Here is a 22,649-nt window from a genome sequence, read left to right on the forward strand (position 1 = left end):
TTCTTACAGTCGGTGCTTTGAGCATTACCTGTGAGACCAGTATTAGTTTCCGATACACCACTCAAGGTTCAATGTATTCCTTGGACATACTCATTGACGATGAAACACTGAAATTACATCGGAATTAAATACAAAAGGAACAATGCCGCCTTAACTGCAAGAAGAGTGAGACTTCCTAGAGTCTGTGCTTTGATCCTTTCTACTGTGAGACCAGTATTAGTTTCCGATACACCACTGCAGGTTCAATGTATTCCTTGGACCTTCGCATTGACGATGAAACACAGAAATCGAATCGGAACTAAATACAAAAGGCACAATGCCGCAATAAGTACAAGAATAGAGACTCTTCTTACAGTCGGTGCTTTGAGCATTCCCTGTGAGACCTGTATTAGTTTCCGATACACCACTGCAGGTTCAATGTATTCCTTAGACATACACATTGACGATGAAACACTGAAATTACATCGGAATTAAATACAAATGGCACAATGCCACCATAAGTGCAAGAATAGAGACTCCTCTTACAGTCGGTGTTTTGAGCATTCCCTCTGAGACCAGTATTAGTTTCCGATACACCACTGCAGGTACAATGTATTCCAGAGACATACACATTGCCGAAGAAACTCTGATGTTACATTGGAATTAAATACAAAAGTCACAATGCCGCCATAAGTGCAAGAATAGAGACTCTTCTTACAGTCGGTGCTTTGAGCATTCCCTGTGAGACCAGTATTAGTTTCCGATACACCACTGCAGGTACAATGTATTCCTTGGACCTTCACATAGACGATGAAACACAGAAATCGCATCGGAATTAAATGCAAAAGGCACAATGCCGCCTTAAGTACAAGAATAGAGACTCTTCTTACAGTCGGTGCTTTGAGCATTCCCTGTGAGACCAGTATTAGTTTCCGATACACCACCGCAGGTTCAATGCATTCCTTGGACATACACATTGTCGATGAAACACAGAACTCGCATCAGAATTAAATACACAAGGCCAAATGCCACCTTTCGTACAAGAATGGAGACTCTTCTTACAGTCGGTGCTTTGAGCATTCCCTGTGAGACCAGTATTAGTTTCCGATACACCACTCCAGGTTCAATGTTTTCCCTGGACATACTCATTGACGATGAAACACTGAAATTACAACGGAATTAAATACAAAATGAACAACGCCGATATAACTGCAAGGTGAGTGAGACTTCTTAGAGTCTGTGCTTTGATCCTTTCCTGTGAGACCAGTATTAGTTTCCGATACACCACTGCAGGTTCAATGTAATCTTTGGACCTTCGCATTGACGATGAAAACAGAAATCATATCGGAATGAAATACAAAAGGCACAATGCAGCCTTAAGTACAAGAATAGAGACTCTTCTTACAGTCGGTGTTTGAGCATTCCCTGTGAGACCAGTATTAGTTTCCGATACACCACTGCAGATTCAATGTATTCCTTGGACATATACATTGACGATGAAACAGAGAAATCACATCGGAATTAAATACAAAACTCACAATGCCGCCTTACGTACAAGAGGAGAGACTCTTCTTACGTTCGGTGCTTTGAGCAGTACCTGTGAGACCAGTATTAGTTTCCGATACGCCACTCCAGGTTCAATGTATTCCTTGGACATACTCATTGACGATGAAACACTGAAATTACATTAGAATTAAATACAAAAGAAACAATGCCGCCTTAACTGCAAGATGAGTGAGACTTCTTAGAGTCTGTGCTTTGATCCTTTCTACTGTGAGACCAGTATTAGTTTCCAATACACCACTGCAGGTTCCATGTATTCCTTGGACCTTCGCATTGACGATGAAACACGAAATCGAATCGGAGCTAAATACAAAAGGCACAATGCCGCAATAAGTACAAGAATAGAGACTCTTCTTACAGTCGGTCCTTGAGCATTCCCTGTGAGACCAGTATTAGTTTCCGATACACCACTGCAGGTTCAATGTATTCCTTAGACATACACATTGACGATGATACACTGAAATTACTTCGGAATTAAATACAAATGGCACAATGCCGCCATAAGTGCAGGAATAGAGACCCCTCTTTCAGTCGGTGCTTTGAGCATTCATTGTGAGACCAGTATTAGTTTCCGATACACCACTGCAGGTTCAATGTATTCCTTAGACATACACATTGCCGAAGAAACACAGAAATCACATCGGAATTACATACAAAAGGCACAATGCCGCCTTACGTCTTACATACAAGAATAGAGACTCTTCTTACGGTCCGTGCTTTGAGCATAACCTGGGAGACCAGTATTAGTTTCCGATACACCACTCCAGGTTCAATGTATTCCTTGGACATACTCATTGACGATGAAACACTGATATTACATCGGAATTAAATACAAATGGCACAATGTCGCCAAGGGTGCAAAAATAGAGACTCCTCTTACAGTCGGTGCTTTGAGCATTCCCTGTGAGATCAGTGTTAGTTTCCGATACATCACAGCAGGTACAATGTATTCCTTGTACCTTCACATTGACGATGAAACACAGAAATCGCATCGGAATTAAATACAAAAGGCACAATACCGCCTTAAGTACAAGATTAGAGACTCTTCTGACAGTCGGTGCTTTGAGCATTCCCTGTGAGACCAGTATTAGTTTCTGATACACCACTGCAGGTTCAATGTATTCCTTGGACATACACATTGACGATGAAACACAGATATCGCATCGGAATTAAATACAAAAGGCACAATGCCGCCTTACGTACAAGAATAGAGACTCTTCTTACAGTTGGTGCTTTGAGCATTACCTGAGAGACCAGTATTAGTTTCCGATACACCACTCAAGGTTCAATGTATTCCTTGGACATACTCATTGACGATGAAACACTGAAATTACATCGGAATTAAATACAAACGGAACAATACTGCCTTAACAGCAAGTTGACTGAGACTTCTTTGAGTCTGTGCTTTGATCCTTTCCTGTGAGACCAGTATTAGCTTCCGATACACCAATGCAGGTTCAATGTATTCCACGGACCTTCGCATTGACGATGAAACACAGAAATCGCATCGGAACTGAATACAAAATGCACAATGCCGCAATAAGTACAAGAATAGAGACTCTTCTTACAGTCGGTGATTTGAGCATTCCCTGTGAGACCAGTATTAGTTTCCGATACACCACTGCAGGTTCAATGAATTATTTAGACATACACATTGACGATGAAACACTGAAATTACATCGGAATTAAATACAAAAGGCACAATGCCGCGTTAAGTACAAGAATTGAGACCCATCTTACAGTCGGTGCTTTGAGCATTCCCTGTGAGACCAGTATTAGTTTCCGATACACCACCGCAGGTTCAATGCATTCCTTGGACATACATATTGACGATGAAACACAGAACTCATATCGGAATTAAATACAAAAGGCACAATGCCGCCTTTCGTACAAGAATAGAGACTCTTCCTATAGTCGGTGCTTTGAGCATTCCCTGTGAGACCAGTATTAGTTTCCGATACACCACTCCAGGTTCAATGTTTTCCTTGGACATACTCATTGACGATGAAACACTGAAATTACATCGGAATTAAATACAAAAGGAACAATGCCGATATAACTGCAAGGTGAGTGAGACTTCTTAGAGTCTGTGCTTTGATCCTTTCCTGTGAGACCAGTGTTAGTTTCCGATACACCACTGCAGGTTCAATGTATTCCTTGGACCTTCGCATTGACGATGAAACACAGAAATCGCATCGGAATTAAATACAAAAGGCACAATGCCGCCTTAAGTACAGGAATAGAGACTCTTCTTACAGTCGGTGTTTGAGCATTCCCTGTGAGACCAGTATTAGTTTCCGATACACCACTGCACATTCAATGTATTCCTTGGACATACACATTGACGATGAAACACAGAAATCACTTCGGAATTAAATACAAAAGGCACAATGCCGCCTTACGTACAAGAATAGAGACTCTTCTTACGGTCGGTGCTTTGAGCATTACCTGTGAGACCAGTATTAGTTTCCGATACACCACACCAGGTTCAATGTATTCCTTGGACATACTCATTGACGATGAAACACTGAAATTACATCGGAATTAAATACAAAAGGAACAATGCCGCCTTAACTGCAAGATGAGTGAGACTTCATAGAGTCTGTGCTTTGATCCTTTCCTGTGAGACCAGTATTAGTTTCCGATACACCACTGCAGGTTCAATGTATTCCTTGGACCTTCGCATTGACGATGAAACACAGAAATCGTATCGGAACTAAATACAAAGGCACAATGCCGCAATAAGTACAAGAATAGGGACTCTTCTTACAGTTGGTGCTTTGAGCATTCCCTTTGGGACCAGTATTAGTTTCCGATATTCCACTGCAGGTTCAATGTATTCCTTAGACATACACATTGACGATGAAACACTGATATTACATCGGAATTAAATACAAAAGGCAAAATGCCGCCATACGTGCGAGAATAGAGAATCTTCTTCCAGTCGGTGCTTTGACCATTCCCTGTGAGACCAGTATTAGTTTCCGATACACCACAGCAGGTACAATGTATTCCTTATACCTTCACATTGACGATGAAACACACACATCGCATCGGAATTAAATACAAAAGGCCCAATGCCGCTTTAAGTACAAGAATAGAGACCCTTCCTACAGTCGGTGCTTTGAGCATTCCCTGTGAGACCAGTATTAGTTTCCGATACACCACTGCAGGTTCAATGTATTCCTTGGACATACACATTGACGATGAAACACAGAAATCGCATCGGAATTAAATACAAAACGCACAATGCCGCATTACGTACAAGAATAGAGACTCTTCTTACAGTTGGTGCTTTGAGCATTCATTGTGAGACCAGTATTAGTTTCCGATACACCTCTCCAAGTTCAATGTATTCCTTGGACACACTCATTGACGATGAAACACTGAAATTACATCGCTATTATATACAAAAGGAACAATGCCGCCTTAACTGAAAGATGAGTGAGACATCTTAGAGTCCATGATTTGATCCTCTCCTGTGAGACCAGTATTAGTTTCCGATACACCACTGCAGGTTCAATGTATTCCTTGGACCTTCGCATTGACGATGAAACACAGAAATACACTAAATACAAAAGGCACAATGCCGCAATAACTACAAGAATAGAGACTCTTCTTACAGTCGGTGCTTTGAGCATTCCCTGGGAGACCAGTATTAGATTCCGATACACCACTGCAGGTACAATGTATTCCTTGGACCTTCACATTGACGATGAAACACAGAAATCGCATCGGAATTAAATACAAAAGGCACAATGCCGCTTCAGTACATGAATAGAGACTGTTCTTACAGTCGGTGCTTTGAGCACTTCCTGTGAGACCAGTATTAGTTTCCGATACACCACTGCAGGTTCAATGTATTCCTTGGACCTTCGCATTGACGATGAAACACAGAAATCGCATCGGAACTAAATACAATAGGCACAATGCCGCAATAAGTACAAGAATAGAGACTCTTCTTGCAGTCGGTGCTTTGAGCATTCCCTGTGAGACCAGTATTAGTTTCCGATACACCACTGCAGGTTCAATGAAATCCTTATACATACACATTGACGATGAAACACTGAAATTACATCGGAATTAAATACAAAAGGCACAATGCCGCCATAAGTGCAAGAATAGAGACTCTTCTTACCGTCGGTGCTTTCAGCTTTCCCAGTGAGACCAGTATTAATTTCCGATACACCACTGCAGGTTCAAAGTATTCCTTAGACATATACATTGTCGAAGAAACACTGAAATTACATCGGAATTAAATACAAAAATCACAATGCCGCCATAAGTGCAAGAATAGGGACACTTCTTACAGTCGGTGCTTTGAGCATTCCCTGTGAGATCAGTATCAGTTTCCGAAACACCACTGCAGGTACAATGTATTCCTTGGACCTTCACATTGACGATGACACACAGAAATCGCATCGGAATTAAATACAAAAGGCACAATGCCGCCTTAAGTACAAGAATAGAGACTCTTCTTACAGTCGGTGCTTTGAGCATTCCCTGTGAGGCCAGTATTAGTTTCCGATACACCACCGCAGGTTCAATGCATTCCTTGGACATACACATTGACTATGAAACACAGAACTCGCATCGGAATTAAATACAAAATGCACAATGCCGCGTTTCGTACAAGAATAGAGACTCTTCTTACAGTCGGTGCTTTGAGCATTCCCTGTGAGACCAGTATTAGTTTCCGATACACCACTCCAGGTTCAATGTTTTCCCTGGACATACTCATTGACGATGAAACACTGAAATTACATCGGAATTAAATACAAAAGGAACAATGCCGATATAACTGCAAGGTGAGTGTGACTTCTTAGAGTCTGTGCTTTGATCCTTTCCTGTGAGACCAGTGTTAGTTTCCGATACACCGCTGCAGGTTCAGTGTATTCCTTGGACCTTCGCATTGACGATGAAACCCAGAAATCATATCGGAATGAAATACAAAAGGCACAATGCCGCCTTAAGTACAAGAATAGAGACTCTTCTTACAATCGGTGTTTGAGCATTCCCTGTGAGACCAGTACTAGTTTCCGATACACCACTGCACATTCAATGTATTCCTTGGACATATACATTGACGATGAAACACAGAAATCACATCGGAATTATATACAAAAGGCACAATGCCGCCTTACGTACAAGAATAGAGACTCTTCTTACGGTCGGTGCATTGAGCATTACCTGTGAGACCAGTATTAGTTTCCGATACACCACACCAGGTTCAATGTATTCCTTGGACATCCTCATTGACGATGAAACACTGAAATTACATGGGAATTAAATACAAAAGGAACAATGCCACCTTAACTGCAAGATGAGTGAGACTTCATAGAGTCTGTGCTTTAATTCTTTCCTGTGAGACCAGTATTAGTTTCCGATACACCACTGCAGGTTCAATGTATTCCTTGGACCTTCGCATTGACGATGAAACACAGAAATCGCATCGGAACTAAATACAAAAGCACAATGCCGCAATATGTACAAGAATAGGGACTCTTCTTACAGTTGGTGCTTTGAGCATTCCCTTTGGGACCAGTATTAGTTTCCGATACACCACTGCAGGTTCAATGTATTCCTTAGACATACACATTGACGATGAAACACTGATATTACATCGGAATTAAATACAAAAGGCAAAATGCCGCCATACGTGCAAGAATAGAGAATCTTCTTCAGTCGGTGCTTTGAGCATTCCCTGTGAGACCAGTATTAGTTTCCGATAGACCACAGCAGGTACAATGTATTCCTTGGACCTTCAGATTGACGATGAAACACACACATCGCATCGGAATTAAATACAAAAGGCACAATGCCGCCTTAAGTACAAGAATAGAGACCCTTCCTACAGTCGTTGCTTTGAGCATTCCCTGTGAGACCAGTATTAGATTCCGATACACCACTGCAGGTTCAATGTATTCCTTGGACATACACATTGACGATGAAACAAAGAAATCGCATCGGAATTAAATACAAAACGCACAATGCCGCATTACGTACAAAAATAGAGACTCTTCTTACAGTCGGTGCTTTGAGCATTCCCTGTGAGACCAGTATTAGTTTCCGATACACCACTCCAAGTTCAATGTATTCCTTGGACATACTCATTGACGATGAAACACTGATATTACATCGCTATTAAATACAAAAGGAACAATGCCGCCTTAACTGCAAGATGAGTGAGACTTCTTAGAGTCTGTGATTTGATCCTCTCCTATGAGACCAGTATTAGTTTCCGTTACACCACTGCAGGTTCAATGTATTCCTTGGACCTTCGCATTGACGATGAAACACAGAAATCGCATCGGAACTAAATACAAAAGGCACAATGCCGCAATAAGTACAAGAATAGAGACTCCTTTTACAGTCGGTGATCTGAGCACTCCCTGCGAGATTAGTATTAGTTTCCGATACACCACTGCAGGTTCAATGTATTCCTTAGACATACAGATTGACGATGAAACACAGAAATTGCTTCGGAATTTAATACAAATGGCACAATGCCGCCTTAAGTACAAGAATAGAGACTCTTCTTACAGTCGGTGCTTTGAGCATTCCCTGTGGGACCAGTATTAGCTTCCAATCCACCATTGCAGATTGCATGTATTCCTTGGACATACGCATTGACGATGAAATACTGAAATTACATCGGAATTCAATACAAAAGGCATAATGCCGACTTAAGTACAAGTATAGAGACTCTTCTTACAGTCTGTGCTTAGAGCATTCCCTGTGAGACCAGTATTAGTTTCCGATACACCACTGCAGGTCCAATGTATTCCTTGGACATACGCATTGACGATGAAACGCAGAAATTACATCAGCATTAAATACAAAAGGCACAATGCCGCCTTAAGTGCAAGAAGCGTGAGACTTCTTAGACTCTGTGCTTTGATCCTTTCCTGTGAGACCAGTATTAGTTTCCGATACACCACTGCAGGTTCAATGTGTTCCTTTCACCTTCACGTTGACGAAGAAACACAGAAATCGCATCGGAATTAAATACAAACGGCACAATGACGCCTTAAGTACATGAATAGATACTGTTCTTACAGTCGGTGCTTTGAGCATTCCCTGTGAGACCAGTATTAGTTTCCGATACACCACTGCAGGTTCAATGTATTCCTTGGACCTGCACATTGAAAATGAAACGCAGAAATCGCATTGGAATTAAATACAAAAGTCACAATGCCGCCTTAAGTTCAAGAATAGAGACTCTTCTTACAGTCGGTGCTTTGAGCATTCCCTGTGAGACCAGTATTAGTTTCCGATACACCACTGGAGGTTGAATGTATTCCTTTGACATTCACATTGACGATAAAACACTGAAATTAAGTCGGAATTAAACACAAAAGGCACAATGCCGCCTTAAGTACAAGAATAGAGACTCTTCATATAGTCGGTGCTTTGAGGAATCCCTGTGAGACCAGTATTAGTTTCCGATACACCAGTGCAGGTTCAATGTTTTCCTTGGACCTTCACATTGACGATGTAACACAGAAATTGCATCGGAATTATATGCAAAAGCCACAATGCCGCCATAAGTACAAGAATAGAGACTCTTCTTACAGTCGATGCTTTGAGCATTCCCTGTGAGACCAGTATTAGTTTCCGATACACGACTGCAGGTTCAATGTATTCCTTGGACCTTCACATTGACGATGTAACACAGAAATTGCATCGGAATTAAATGCAAAAGCCACAATGCCGCCATAAGTACAAGAATAGAGACTCTTCTTACAGTCGATGCTTTGAGCATTCCCTGTGAGACCAGTATTAGTTTCCGATACACGACTGCAGGTTCAATGTATTCCTTGGACCTTCACATTGACGATTAAACAAAGATATCGCATCGGAATTAAATACAAAAGCCGCAATGCCGCCTTAAGTACAAATATAGAGACTCTTCTTACAGTCGGTGCTTTGAGCATTCCCTGTGAGACCAGTATTAGCTTCCAATACATTAGTGCAGGTTCAGTGTATTCCTTGGACCTTCGCATTGACGATGAAACACAGAAATCGCATCGGAATTAAATACAAGAAGCACAATGCCGCCATAAGTACAAGAATAGAGACCCTTCTTACAGTCGAGGATTTGAGCATTCCTTGTGAGACCAGTATTAGTTTCCGATACACCACTGCAATTTCAGTGTATTCCTTGGACCTTCACATTGAGGATGAAGCACATAAATCGCATCGGAATGAAATACAATAGGAACAATGCCGCCTTAAGTACAAGAATAGAGACTTTTCTTACAGTCGGTGCTTGGAGCATTCCCTGTGAGACCAGTATTAGATTCCGATACACCATTGCAGGTTCAATGTATTCGTTGGATATCACATAGACGATGAGACACTGAAATTACATCGGAATTAAATACAAAAGGCACAATGCCGTCTTAAGTACAAGAATAGAGACTCTTCTTACAGTCGGTGCTTTGAGCATTCCCTGTGAGACCAGTATCAGTTTCCGATACACCACTGCAGGTTCAATGTATTCCTCGGACATACACATGGACGATGAAATACTGATATCACATCGGATTTAAATACAAAAGGCACAATGCCGCCATAAGTGCAAGAAGAGTGAGACTTCTTAGAGTCTGTGTTTTGATCCATTCCTTTGCGACCTGTATTAGTTTTCGATACGCCACTGCAGGTTCAATGTATACCTTGGACCTTCACATTGACGATGAAGCACAGAAATCGCATCGGAATTAAATCCAAAACGCTCAATGCCGCCTTATGTACAAGAATACAGACTCTACTTACAGTCAGTGCTTTGAGCATTCCCGGTGAGACCAGTATTAGTTTCCGATACAACACTGCAGGTTCAATGTATTCCGTGGAGCTTCACATTGACGAAGAAACACAGAAATCGCATCGGAATCAAATACAAAAGGCACAATGCCGCCTCAAGTACAAGAATAGAGACTCTTCTTACAGTCGGTGCTTTGAGCATTCCCTGTGAGACCAGTAATAGTATCCGATACACCACTGCAGGTTCAATCCATTCCTTGGACATACACATTGACGATGAAACACTGAAATTACATCGGAATTAAAAACAAAAGGGACAATGCCGCCTTAAGTACAAGAACAGAGACTCTTCTTACCGTCGGTGCTTTGAGCATTCCCTGTGAGACCAGTATTAGTTTCCGCTACACCTCCGCAGGTTCAGTTTATTCCTTGGACCTTCACATTGACGATGAAACACAGAAATGGCATCGGAATTAAATACAAAAGGCAAAATGCCGCCTTAAGTACAAGAATAGAGACTCTTCTCACCGTCGGTGCTTTGAGCATTCCCTGTGAGACCAGTATTAGTTTCCGATACAGCACTGCAGGTTCAATGTATTCCTTGGACCTTCACATTGACGATGAAACACAGAAATCGCATCGGAATTAAATCCAAAACGCTCAATGCCGCCTTATGTACAAGAATACAGACTCCACTTACAGTCGGTGCTTTGAGCATTCCCTGAGAGACCAGTATTAGTTTCCGATACACCACTGCAGGTTCAAAGTATTCCTTGGACCTTCACATTGACGATGAAACACAGAAACCGCATCGGAATCAAATACAAAAGGCACAATGCCGCCTTAAGTACAAGAATAGAGACCCTTCTTACCGTCGGTGCTTTGAGCATTCCCTGTGAGACCAGTATTAGCTTCCGATACAACACTGGAGGTTCAATGAATTCCTTGGACATTCACATTGACGATGAAACACTGAAATTACATCGGAATTAAATACAAAATTCACAATGCCGCCTTAAGTACAAGAATAGAGACTGTTCTTACCGTCGGTGCTTTGAGCATTCCCTGTGAGACCAGTATTAGTTTCCGCTACACCTCTGCAGGTTCAGTTTATTCCTTGGACCTTCACATTGACGATGAAACACAGAAATGGCATCGGAATTAAATACAAAAGGCACAATGCCGCCTTAAGTACAAGAATAGAGACTCTTCTTACAGTCGGTGCTTTGAGCATTCCCTGTGAGACCAGTATTAGTTTCCGCTACACCTCTGCAGGTTCAGTTTATTCCTTGGACCTTCACATTGACGATGAAACACAGAAATGGCATCGGAATTTAATACAAAAGGCACAATGCCGCCTTAAGTACAAGATTAGAGACTCATCTTACAGTCGGTGCTCTGAGCATTCCCTGTGAGACCAGTATTAGTTTCCGCTACACCTCTGCAGGTTCAGTTTATTCCTTGGACCTTCACATTGACGATGAAACACAGAAATGGCATCGGAAATAAATACAAAAGGCACAATGCGATTTAAGAACAAGAATAGAGACTCTTCTTACAGTCGGTGCTATGAGCATTCCCTGTGAGACCAGTATTAGTTTCCGCTACACCCCTGCAGGTTCAGTTTATTCGTTGGACCTTCACATTGACGATGAAACACAGAAATGGCATCGGAATTAAATACAAAAGGCTCAATGCCGCCTTAAGTACAAGAATAGAGACTCCTCTTACAGTCGATGCTTTGAGCATTCCCTGTGAGACCAGTATTAGTTTCCGATACACCACTGCAGATTCAGTTTATTCCTTGGACCTTCACATTGACGATGAAACACAGTAATGGCATCGGAATTAAATACAAAAGGCCCAATGCCGCCTTAAGTACAAGAATAGAGACTCTTCTTACAGTCGGTGCTTTGAGCATTCCCTGTGAGACCAGTATTAGTTTCCGATACACCACTGCAGGTTCAATGTATTCCTTGGACCTTCACATTGACGATGAAACACAGAAATCGCATCGGAATTAAATACAAAAGACACAATGCCGCCTTAAGTACAAGAAAAGAGACTCTTCTTACAGTCGGTGCTTTGAGCATTCCCTGTGAGACCAGTATTAGCTTCCGATACACCACTGGAGGTTCAATGAATTCCTTGGACATTCAAATTGACGATGAGACACTGAAATTACATCGGAATTAAATACAAAAGGCACAATGCCGCCTTAAGTACAAGAATAGAGACTCTTCTTACAGTCGGTGCTTTGAGCATTCCCTGTGAGACCAGTATTAGTTTCCGATACACCACTGCAGGTTCAATGTATTCCTCGGACATACACATTGACGATGAAATACTGATATCACATCGGAATTAAATACAAAAGGCACAATGCCGCCATAAGTGCAAGAAGAGTGAGACTTCTTAGAGTCTGTGTTTTGATCCTTTCCTGTGCGACCTGTATTAGTTTTCGATACGCCACTGCAGGTTCAATGTATTCCTTGGACCTTCACATTGACGATGAAAAACAGAAATGGCATCGGAATTAAATACAAAAGGGACAATGCCGCCTTAAGTACAAGAATAGAGACTCTTCTTACCGTCGGTGCTTTGAGCATTCCCTGTGAGACTAGTATTAGTTTCCGATACACCACTGGAGGTTCAATGAATTCCTTGGACATTCACATTGACGATGAAACACTGAAATTACATCGGAATTAAATACAAATATCACAATGCCGCCTTAAGTACAAGAATAGAGACTGTTCTTACCGTCGGTGCTTTGAGCATTCCCTGTGAGACCAGTATTAGTTTCCGCTACACCTCTGCAGGTTCAGTTTATTCCTTGGACCTTCACATTGACGATGAAACACAGAAATGGCATCGGAATTAAATACAAAAGGCACAATGCCGCCTTAAGTACAAGAATAGAGACTCTTCTTACAGTCGGTGCTTTGAGCATTCCCTGTGAGACCCGTATTAGTTTCCGATACACCACTGCGGGTTCAATGTGTTCCTTGGAGCTTCACATTGACGATGAAACATGGAAATCGCATCGGAATTAAATACAAAAGGCGCAATGCCGCCTTAAGTACAAGAATAGAGACTCTTCTTACAGTCGGTGCTATGAGCATTCCCTGTGAGACCAGTATTAGTTTCCGCTACACCTCTGCAGGTTCAGTTTACTCCTTGGACCTTCACATTGACGATGAATCACAGAAATGGCATCGGAATTAAAAACAAAAGGCACAACGCCGCCTTAAGTACAAGAATAGAGACTCTTCTTACAGCCGGTGCTTTGAGCATTCCCTGTGAGAGCAGTATTAGTTTCCGATACACCACTGCAGGTTCAATGTATTCCTCGGACATACACATTGACGATGAAATACTGATATCACATCGGAATTAAATACAAAAGGCACAATGCCGCCATAAGTGCAAGAAGAGTGAGACTTCTTAGAGTCTGTGTTTTGATCCTTTCCTGTGCGACCTGTATTAGTTTTCGACACGCCACTGCAGGTTCAATGTATTCCTTGGACCTTCACATTGACGATGAAAAACAGAAATGGCATCGGAATTAAATACAAAAGACACAATGCCGCCTTAAGTACAAGAACAGAGACTCTTCTTACAGTCGGTGCTTTGAGCATTCCCTGTGAGACCAGTAATAGTATCCGATACACCACTGCAGGTTCAATCTATTCCTTGGACATACACATTGACGATGAAACACTGAAATTACATCGGAATTAAATACAAAAGGGACAATGCCGCCTTAAGTACAAGAATAGAGACTCTTCTTACCGTCGGTGCTTTGAGCATTCCCTGTGAGACTAGTATTAGTTTCCGATACACCACTGGAGGTTCAATGAATTCCTTGGACATTCACATTGACGATGAAACACTGAAATTACATCGGAATTAAATACAAAATTCACAATGACGCCTTAAGTACAAGAATAGAGACTGTTCTTACCGTCGGTGCTTTGAGCATTCCCTGTGAGACCAGTATTAGTTTCCGCTACACCTCTGCAGGTTCAGTTTATTCCTTGGACCTTCACATTGACGATGAAACACAGAAATGGCATCGGAATTAAATACAAAAGGCACAATGCGGCCTTAAGTACAAGAATAGAGACTCTTCTTACAGTCGGTGCTTTGAGCATTCCCTGTGAGACCCGTATTAGTTTCCGATACACCACTGCGGGTTCAATGTGTTCCTTGGAGCTTCACATTGACGATGAAACATGGAAATCGCATCGGAATTAAATACAAAAGGCGCAATGCCGCCTTAAGTACAAGAATAGAGACTCTTCTTACAGTCGGTGCATTGAGCATTCCCTGTGAGACCAGTATTAGATTCCGCTACACCACTGCAGGTTCAGTTTATTCCTTGGACCTGCACATTGACAATGAAACACAGAAATGGCATCGGAATTAAATACAAAAGGCACAATGCCGCCTTAAGTACAAGAGTAGAGACTCCTCTCACAGTCGGTGCTTTGAGCATTCCCTGTGAGACCAGTAATAGTATCCGATACACCACTGCAGGTTCAATCTATTCCTTGGACATACACATTGACGATGAAAGACTGAAATTACATCGGAATTGAATACAAAAGGGACAATGCCGCCTTAAGTACAAGAATAGACACTCTTCTTACCGTCGGTGCTTTGAGCATTCCCTGTGAGACCAGTATTAGCTTCCGATACAACACTGGAGGTTCAATAAATTCCTTGGACATTCACATTGACGATGAAACACAGAAATCGCATCGGAATTAAATACAAAAGACACAATGCCGCCTTAAGTACAAGAATAGAGACTCTTCTTACAGTCGGTGCTTTGAGCGTTCCCTGTGAGACCAGTATTAGTTTCCGCTACACCTCTGCAGGTTCAGTTTATTCCTTGGACCTTCACATTGACGATGAAACACAGAAATGGCATCGGAATTAAATACAAAAGGCACAATGCCGCCTTAAGTACAAGAATAGAGACTCTTCTTACAGTGGGTGCTTTGAGCATTCCCTGTGAGACCAGTATTAGCTTCCGTTACACCACTGCGGGTTCAATGTGTTCCTTGGAACTTCACATTGACGATGAAACATAGAAATCGCATCGGAATTAAATACAAAAGGCGCAATGCCGCCTTAAGTACTAGAATAGAGACTCTTCTTACAGTCGGTGCTTTGAGCATTCCCTGTGAGACCAGTATTAGTTTCCGATACACCACTGCTGGTTCAATGTATTCCTTGGAACTTCACATTGACGATGAAACACAGAAATCGCATCGGAATTAAATACAAATGGCACAATGCCGCCTTAAGTACAAGAATAGAGACTCTTCTTACCGTCGGTGCTTTGAGCATTCCCTGTGAGACCAGTATTAGTTTCCGCTACACCTCTGCAGGTTCAGTTTATTCCTTGGACCTTCACATTGACGATGAAACACAGAAATGGCATCGGAAATAAATACAAAAGGCACAATGAGCCTTAAGTACAAGAATAGAGACTCTTCTTACAGTCGGTGCTATGAGCATTCCCTGTGAGACCAGTATTAGTTTCCGCTACACCCCTGCAGGTTAAGTTTATTCGTTGGACCTTCACATTGACGATGAAACACAGTAATGGCATCGGAATTAAATACAAAAGGCCCAATGCCGCCTTAAGTACAAGAATAGAGACTCTTCTTACAGTCGGTGCTTTGAGCATTCCCTGTGAGACCAGTATTAGTTTCCGATACACCACTGCAGGTTCAATGTATTCCTTGGACCATCACATTGACGATGAAACACAGAAATCGCATCGGAATTAAATACAAAAGTCACAATGCCGCCTTAAGTACAAGAATAGAGACTCTTCTTACAGTCGGTGCTTTGAGCATTCCCTGTGAGACTAGTATTAGCTTCCGATACATCACTGGAGGTTCAATGAATTCCTTGGACATTCAAATTGACGATGAGACACTGAAATTACATCGGAATTAAATACAAAAGGCACAATGCCGCCTTAAGTACAAGAATAGAGACTCTTCTTACAGTCGGTGCTTTGAGCATTCCCTGTGAGGCCAGTATTAGTTTCCGATACACCACTGCAGGATCAATGTATTCCTCGGACATACACATTGACGATGAAATACTGATATCACATCGGAATTAAATACAAAAGGCACAATGCCGCCATAAGTGCAAGAAGAGTGAGACTTCTTAGAGTCTGTGTTTTGATCCTTTCCTGTGCGACCTGTATTAGTTTCCGATACGCCACTGCAGGTTCAATGTATTCCTTGGACCTTCACATTGACGATGAAAAACAGAAATGGCATCGGAATTAAATACAAAAGACACAATGCCGCCTTATGTACAAGAACAGAGACTCTTCTTACAGTCGGTGCTTTGAGCATTCCCTGTGAGACCAGTAATAGTATCCGATACACCACTGCAGGTTCAATCTATTCCTTGGACATACACATTGACGATGAAACACTGAAATTACATCGGAATTAAATACAAAAGGGACAATGCCGCCTTAAGTACAAGAATAGAGACCCTTCTTACCGTCGGTGCTTTGAGCATTCCCTGTGAGACTAGTATTAGTTTCCGATACACCACTGGAGGTTCAATGAATTCCTTGGACAGTCACATTGACGATGAAACACTGAAATTACATCGGAATTAAATACAAAATTCACAATGCCGCCTTAAGTACAAGAATAGAGACTGTTCTTACCGTCGGTGCTGTGAGCATTCCCTGTGAGACCAGTATTAGTTTCCGCTACACCTCTGCAGGTTCAGTTTATTCCTTGGACCTTCACATTGACGATGAAACACAGAAATGGCATCGGAATTAAATACAAAAGGCACAATGCCGCCTTAAGTACGAGAATAGAGACTCTTCTTACAGTCGGTGCTTTGAGCATTCCCTGTGAGACCCGTATTAGTTTCCGATACACCACTGCGGGTTCAATGTGTTCCTTGGAGCTTCACATTGACGATGAAACACGGAAATCGCATCGGAATTAAATACAAAAGGCGCAATGCCGCCTTAAGTACAAGAATAGGGACTCTTCTTACAGTCGGTGCATTGAGCATTCCCTGTGAGACCAGTATTAGATTCCGCTACACCACTGCAGGTTCAGTTTATTCCTTGGACCTGCACATTGACGATGAAACACAGAAATGGCATCGGAATTAAATACAAAAGGCACAATGCCGCCTTAAGTACAAGAGTAGAGACTCCTCTTACAGTCGGTGCTTTGAGCATTCCTTGTGAGACCAGTATTAGTTTCCGCTACACCTCTGCAGCTTCAGTTTATTCCTTGGACCTTCACATTGACGATGAAACACAGAAATTGCATCGGAATTAAATACAAAATGCACAATGCCGCCTGAAGTACAAGAATAGGGACTCTTCTTACAGTCGGAGCTTTGAGCATTCCCTGTGAGACCAGTATAAGTTTCCGATACACCACTGCAGGTTCAATGTATTCCTTGGAACTTCACATCGACGATGAAACACAAAAATCGCATCGGAATTAAATACAAAAGGCACAATGCCGCCTTAAGTACAAGAACAGAGACTCTTCTTACAGTCGGTGCTCTGAGCATTCCCTGTGAGACCAGTATTAGTTTACGCTACACCTCTGCAGGTTCAGTTTATTCCTTGCACCTTCACATTGACGATGAAACACAGAAATGGCATCGGAATTAAATACAAAAGGCACAATGCGCCTTAAATACAAGTATAGAGACTCTTCTTACAGCCGGTGCTTTGAGCATTTCCTGTGAGACCAGTATTAGTTTACGCTACACCTCTGCAGGTTCAGTTTATTCCTTGGACCTTCACATTGACGATGAAACACAGTAATGGCATCGGAATTAAATACAAAAGGCACAATGCCGCAATAAGTACAAGAATAGAGACTCTTCTTACAGTCGGTGCTTTGAGCATTCCCTGTGAGACCAGTATTGTTTTCCGCTACACCTCTGCAGGTTCAGTTTATTCCTTGGACCTTCACATTGACGATGAAACACAGAAATGGCATCGGAATTAAATACAAAAGGAACAATGCCGCCTTAAGTACAAGAATAGAGACTCTTCTTACAGTCGGTGCTTTCAGCATTCCCTGTGAGACCAGTATTAATTTCCGATACACCACTGCAGGTTCAATGTATTCCTTGGACCTTCACATTGAAGATGAAACACAGAAATCGCATCGGAATTAAATACAAAACGCACAATGCAGCCATAAGTACAGGAATAGAGACTCTTCTTACAGTCGGTGCTTTGAGCATTCCCTGTGGGACCAGTATTACTTTCCGACACACCACTGCCGGTTCAATGTATTCCTTGGATCTTGAATTTGACGATGATACACAGATATCGCATCGGAAGCAAATACAAAAGGCACAATGCCGCCTTAAGTACAAGAATAGAGACTCTTCTTATAGTCGGTGCTTTGAGCATTCCCTGTGAAACCAGGATTACTTTCCGCTACACCTCTGCAGGTTCAATGTATTCCTTGGACCTTCACATTGACGATGAAACGCAGAAATCGCATCTGAATTAAATACAAAAGGTACAATGCCGCCTTAAGTACAAGAATAGAGACTCTTCTTACAGTCGGTGCTTTGCTCATTCTCTGTGAGACCAGTATTACTTTCCGATACGCCACTGCAGGTTCAATGTATTCCTTGGACCTTCAAATTGGCGATGATACACAGAAATCGCATCGGAATTAAATACAAAAGGCACAATGCCGCCTTAAGTACAAGAATAGACACTCTTCTTACAGTCGGTGCTTTGAGCATTCCCTGTGAGACCAGTATTAGTTTCCGATACACCACTGCAGGTTCAATGTATTCCTTGGACCTTTACATTGACGATGAAACACAGAAATGGCATCGGAATTAAATACAAAAGAAACAATGCCGCAGTAAGTACAAGAATAGAGACTCTTCTTACAGTCGGTGCTTTGAGCATTCCCTGTGAGACCAGTATTAGTTTCCGCTACACCTCCGCAGGTTCAGTTTATTCCTTGGACCTTCACATTGACGATGAAACACAGAAATGGCATCGGAATTAAATACAAAAGGCACAATGCCACCTTAAGTACAAGAATAGAGACTCTTCTCACATTCGGTGCTTTGAGCATTCCCTGTGAGACCAGTATTAGTTTCCGATACACCACTGCAGGTTCAATGTATTCCTTGGACCTTCACATTGAATGATGAAACACAGAAATCGCATCGGAATTAAATCCAAAACGCTCAATGCCGCCTTATGTACAAGATTACAGACTCTACTTACAGTCGGTGCTTTGAGCATTTCCTGTGAGACCAGTATTAGTTTCCGATCCACCACTGCAGGTTCAATGTATTCCTTGGACCTTCACATTGACGATGAAACGCAGAAATCGCATCGGAATCAAATACAAAAGGCACAATGCCGCCTTAAGTACAAGAATAGAGACTCTTCTTACAGTCGGTGCTTTGAGCATTCCCTGTGAGGCCAGTAATAGTATCCGATACACCACTGCTGGTTCAATCTATTCCTTGGACATACACATTGACGATGAAACACTGAGATTACATCGGAATTATGACCAAAAGGGACAATGCCGTCTTAAGTACAAGAATAGAGACTCTTCTTACCGTAGGTGCTTTGAGCATTCCCTGTGAGACCAGTATTAGTTTCCGATACACCACTGGAGGTTCAATGAATTCCTTGGACATTCACATTGACGATGAAACACTGAAATTACATCGGAATTAAATATAAAATTCACAATGCCTCCTTAAGTACAAGAATAGAGACTGTTCTTACCGTCGGTGCTTTTAGCATTCCCTGTGAGACCAGTATTAGTTTCCGCTACACCTCTGCAGGTTCAGTTTATTCCTTGGACCTTCACATTGACGATGAAACACAGAAATGCATCGGAATTAAATACAAAAGGCACAATGCCGCCTTAAGTACAAGAATAGAGACTCTTCTTACAGTCGGTGCTTTGAGCATTCCCTGTGAGACCAGTATTAGTTTCCGCTACACCTCTGCAGGTTCAGTTTATTACTTGGACCTTCACATTGACGATGAAACACAGAAATGGCATAGGAATTAAATACAAAAGGCACAATGCCGCCTTAAGTACAAGAATAGAGACTCTTCTTACAGTCGGTGCTTTGAGCATTCCCTGTGAGACCAGTATTAGTTTCCGATACACCACTGCGGGTTCAATGTATTCCTTGGAACTTCACATTGACGATGAATCATAGAAATCGCATCGGAATTAAATACAAAAGGCGCAATGCCGCCTTAAGTACAAGAATAGAGACTCTTCTTACAGTCGGTGCTTTGAGCATTCGATGTGAGACCAGTATTAGTTTCCGCTACACCACTGCAGGTTCAGTTTACGCCTTGGACCTGCACATTGACGATGAAACACAGAAATGGCATCGGAGGAAAATACAAAAGGCACAATGCCGCCTTAAGTACAATAATAGAGACTCCTCTTACAGTCGGTACTTTGAGCATTCCCTGTGAGACCAGTATTAGTTTCCGCTACACCTCTGCAGGTTCAGTTTATTCCTTGGACCTTCACATTGACGATGAAACACAGAAATGGCATCGGAATTAAATACAAAAGGCACAATGCCGCCTTAAGTACAAGAATAGAGACTCTTCTTAGAGGCGGTGCTTTGAGCATTCCCTGTGGGACCAGTATTAGTTTCCGCTACACCTCTGCAGGTTCTGTTTATTCCTTGGACCTTCACATTGACGATGAATCACAGAAATGGCATCGGAATTAAATACAAAAGGCACAATGCCGCCTTAAGTACAAGAATAGACACTCTTCTTACAGTCGGTGCTTTGAGCATTCCCTGTGAGACCAGTATTAGTTTCCGATACACCACTGCAGGTTCAATGTATTCCTTGGACCTTTACATTGACGATGAAACACAGAAATGGCATCGGAATTAAATACAAAAGACACAATGCCGCAGTAAGTACAAGAATAGAGACTCTTCTTACAGTCGGTGCTTTGAGCATTCCCTGTGAGACCAGTATTAGTTTCCGCTACACCTCCGCAGGTTCAGTTTATTCCTTGGACCTTCACATTGACGATGAAACACAGAAATGGCATCGGAATTAAATACAAAAGGCACAATGCCACCTTAAGTACAAGAATAGAGACTCTTCTCACATTCGGTGCTTTGAGCATTCCCTGTGAGACCAGTATTAGTTTCCGATACACCACTGCAGGTTCAATGTATTCCTTGGACCTTCACATTGAATGATGAAACACAGAAATCGCATCGGAATTAAATCCAAAACGCTCAATGCCGCCTTATGTACAAGATTACAGACTCTACTTACAGTCGGTGCTTTGAGCATTTCCTGTGAGACCAGTATTAGTTTCCGATACACCACTGCAGGTTCAATGTATTCCTTGGACCTTCACATTGACGATGAAACACAGAAATCGCATCGGAATCAAATACAAAAGGCACAATGCCGCCTTAAGTACAAGAATAGAGACTCTTCTTACAGTCGGTGCTTTGAGCATTCCCTGTGAGACCAGTAATAGTATCCGATACACCACTGCAGGTTCAATCTATTCCTTGGACATACACATTGACGATGAAACACTGAGTTACATCGGACTTATGACCAAAAGGGACAATGCCGTCTTAAGTACAAGAATAGAGACTCTTCTTACCGTCGGTGCTTTGAGCATTCCCTGTGAGACCAGTATTAGTTTCCGATACACCACTGGAGGTTCAATGAATTCCTTGGACACTCACATTGACGATGAAACACTGAAATTACATCGGAATTAAATATAAAATTCACAATGCCTCCTTAAGTACAAGAATAGAGACTGTTCTTACCGTCGGTGCTTTTAGCATTCCCTGTGAGACCAGTATTAGTTTCCGCTACACTTCTGCAGGTTCAGTTTATTCCTTGGACCTTCACATTGACGATGAAACACAGAAATGCATCGGAATTAAATACAAAAGTTACAATGCCGCCTTAAGTACAAGAATAGAGACTCTTCTTACAGTCGGTGCTTTGAGCATTCCCTGTGAGACCAGTATTAGTTTCCGCTACACCTCTGCAGGTTCAGTTTATTACTTGGACCTTCACATTGACGATGAAACACAGAAATGGCATAGGAATTAAATACAAAAGGCACAATGCCGCCTTAAGTACAAGAATAGAGATTCTTCTTACAGTCGGTGCTTTGAGCATTCCCTGTGAGACCAGTATTAGTTTCCGATACACCACTGCGGGTTCAATGTATTCCTTGGAACTTCACATTGACGATGAATCATAGAAATCGCATCGGAATTAA

The sequence above is a fragment of the Schistocerca americana genome, chromosome 5 (assembly GCF_021461395.2).
Source record: "Schistocerca americana isolate TAMUIC-IGC-003095 chromosome 5, iqSchAmer2.1, whole genome shotgun sequence".
Taxonomy (NCBI): Eukaryota; Metazoa; Arthropoda; class Insecta; order Orthoptera; family Acrididae; genus Schistocerca; species Schistocerca americana.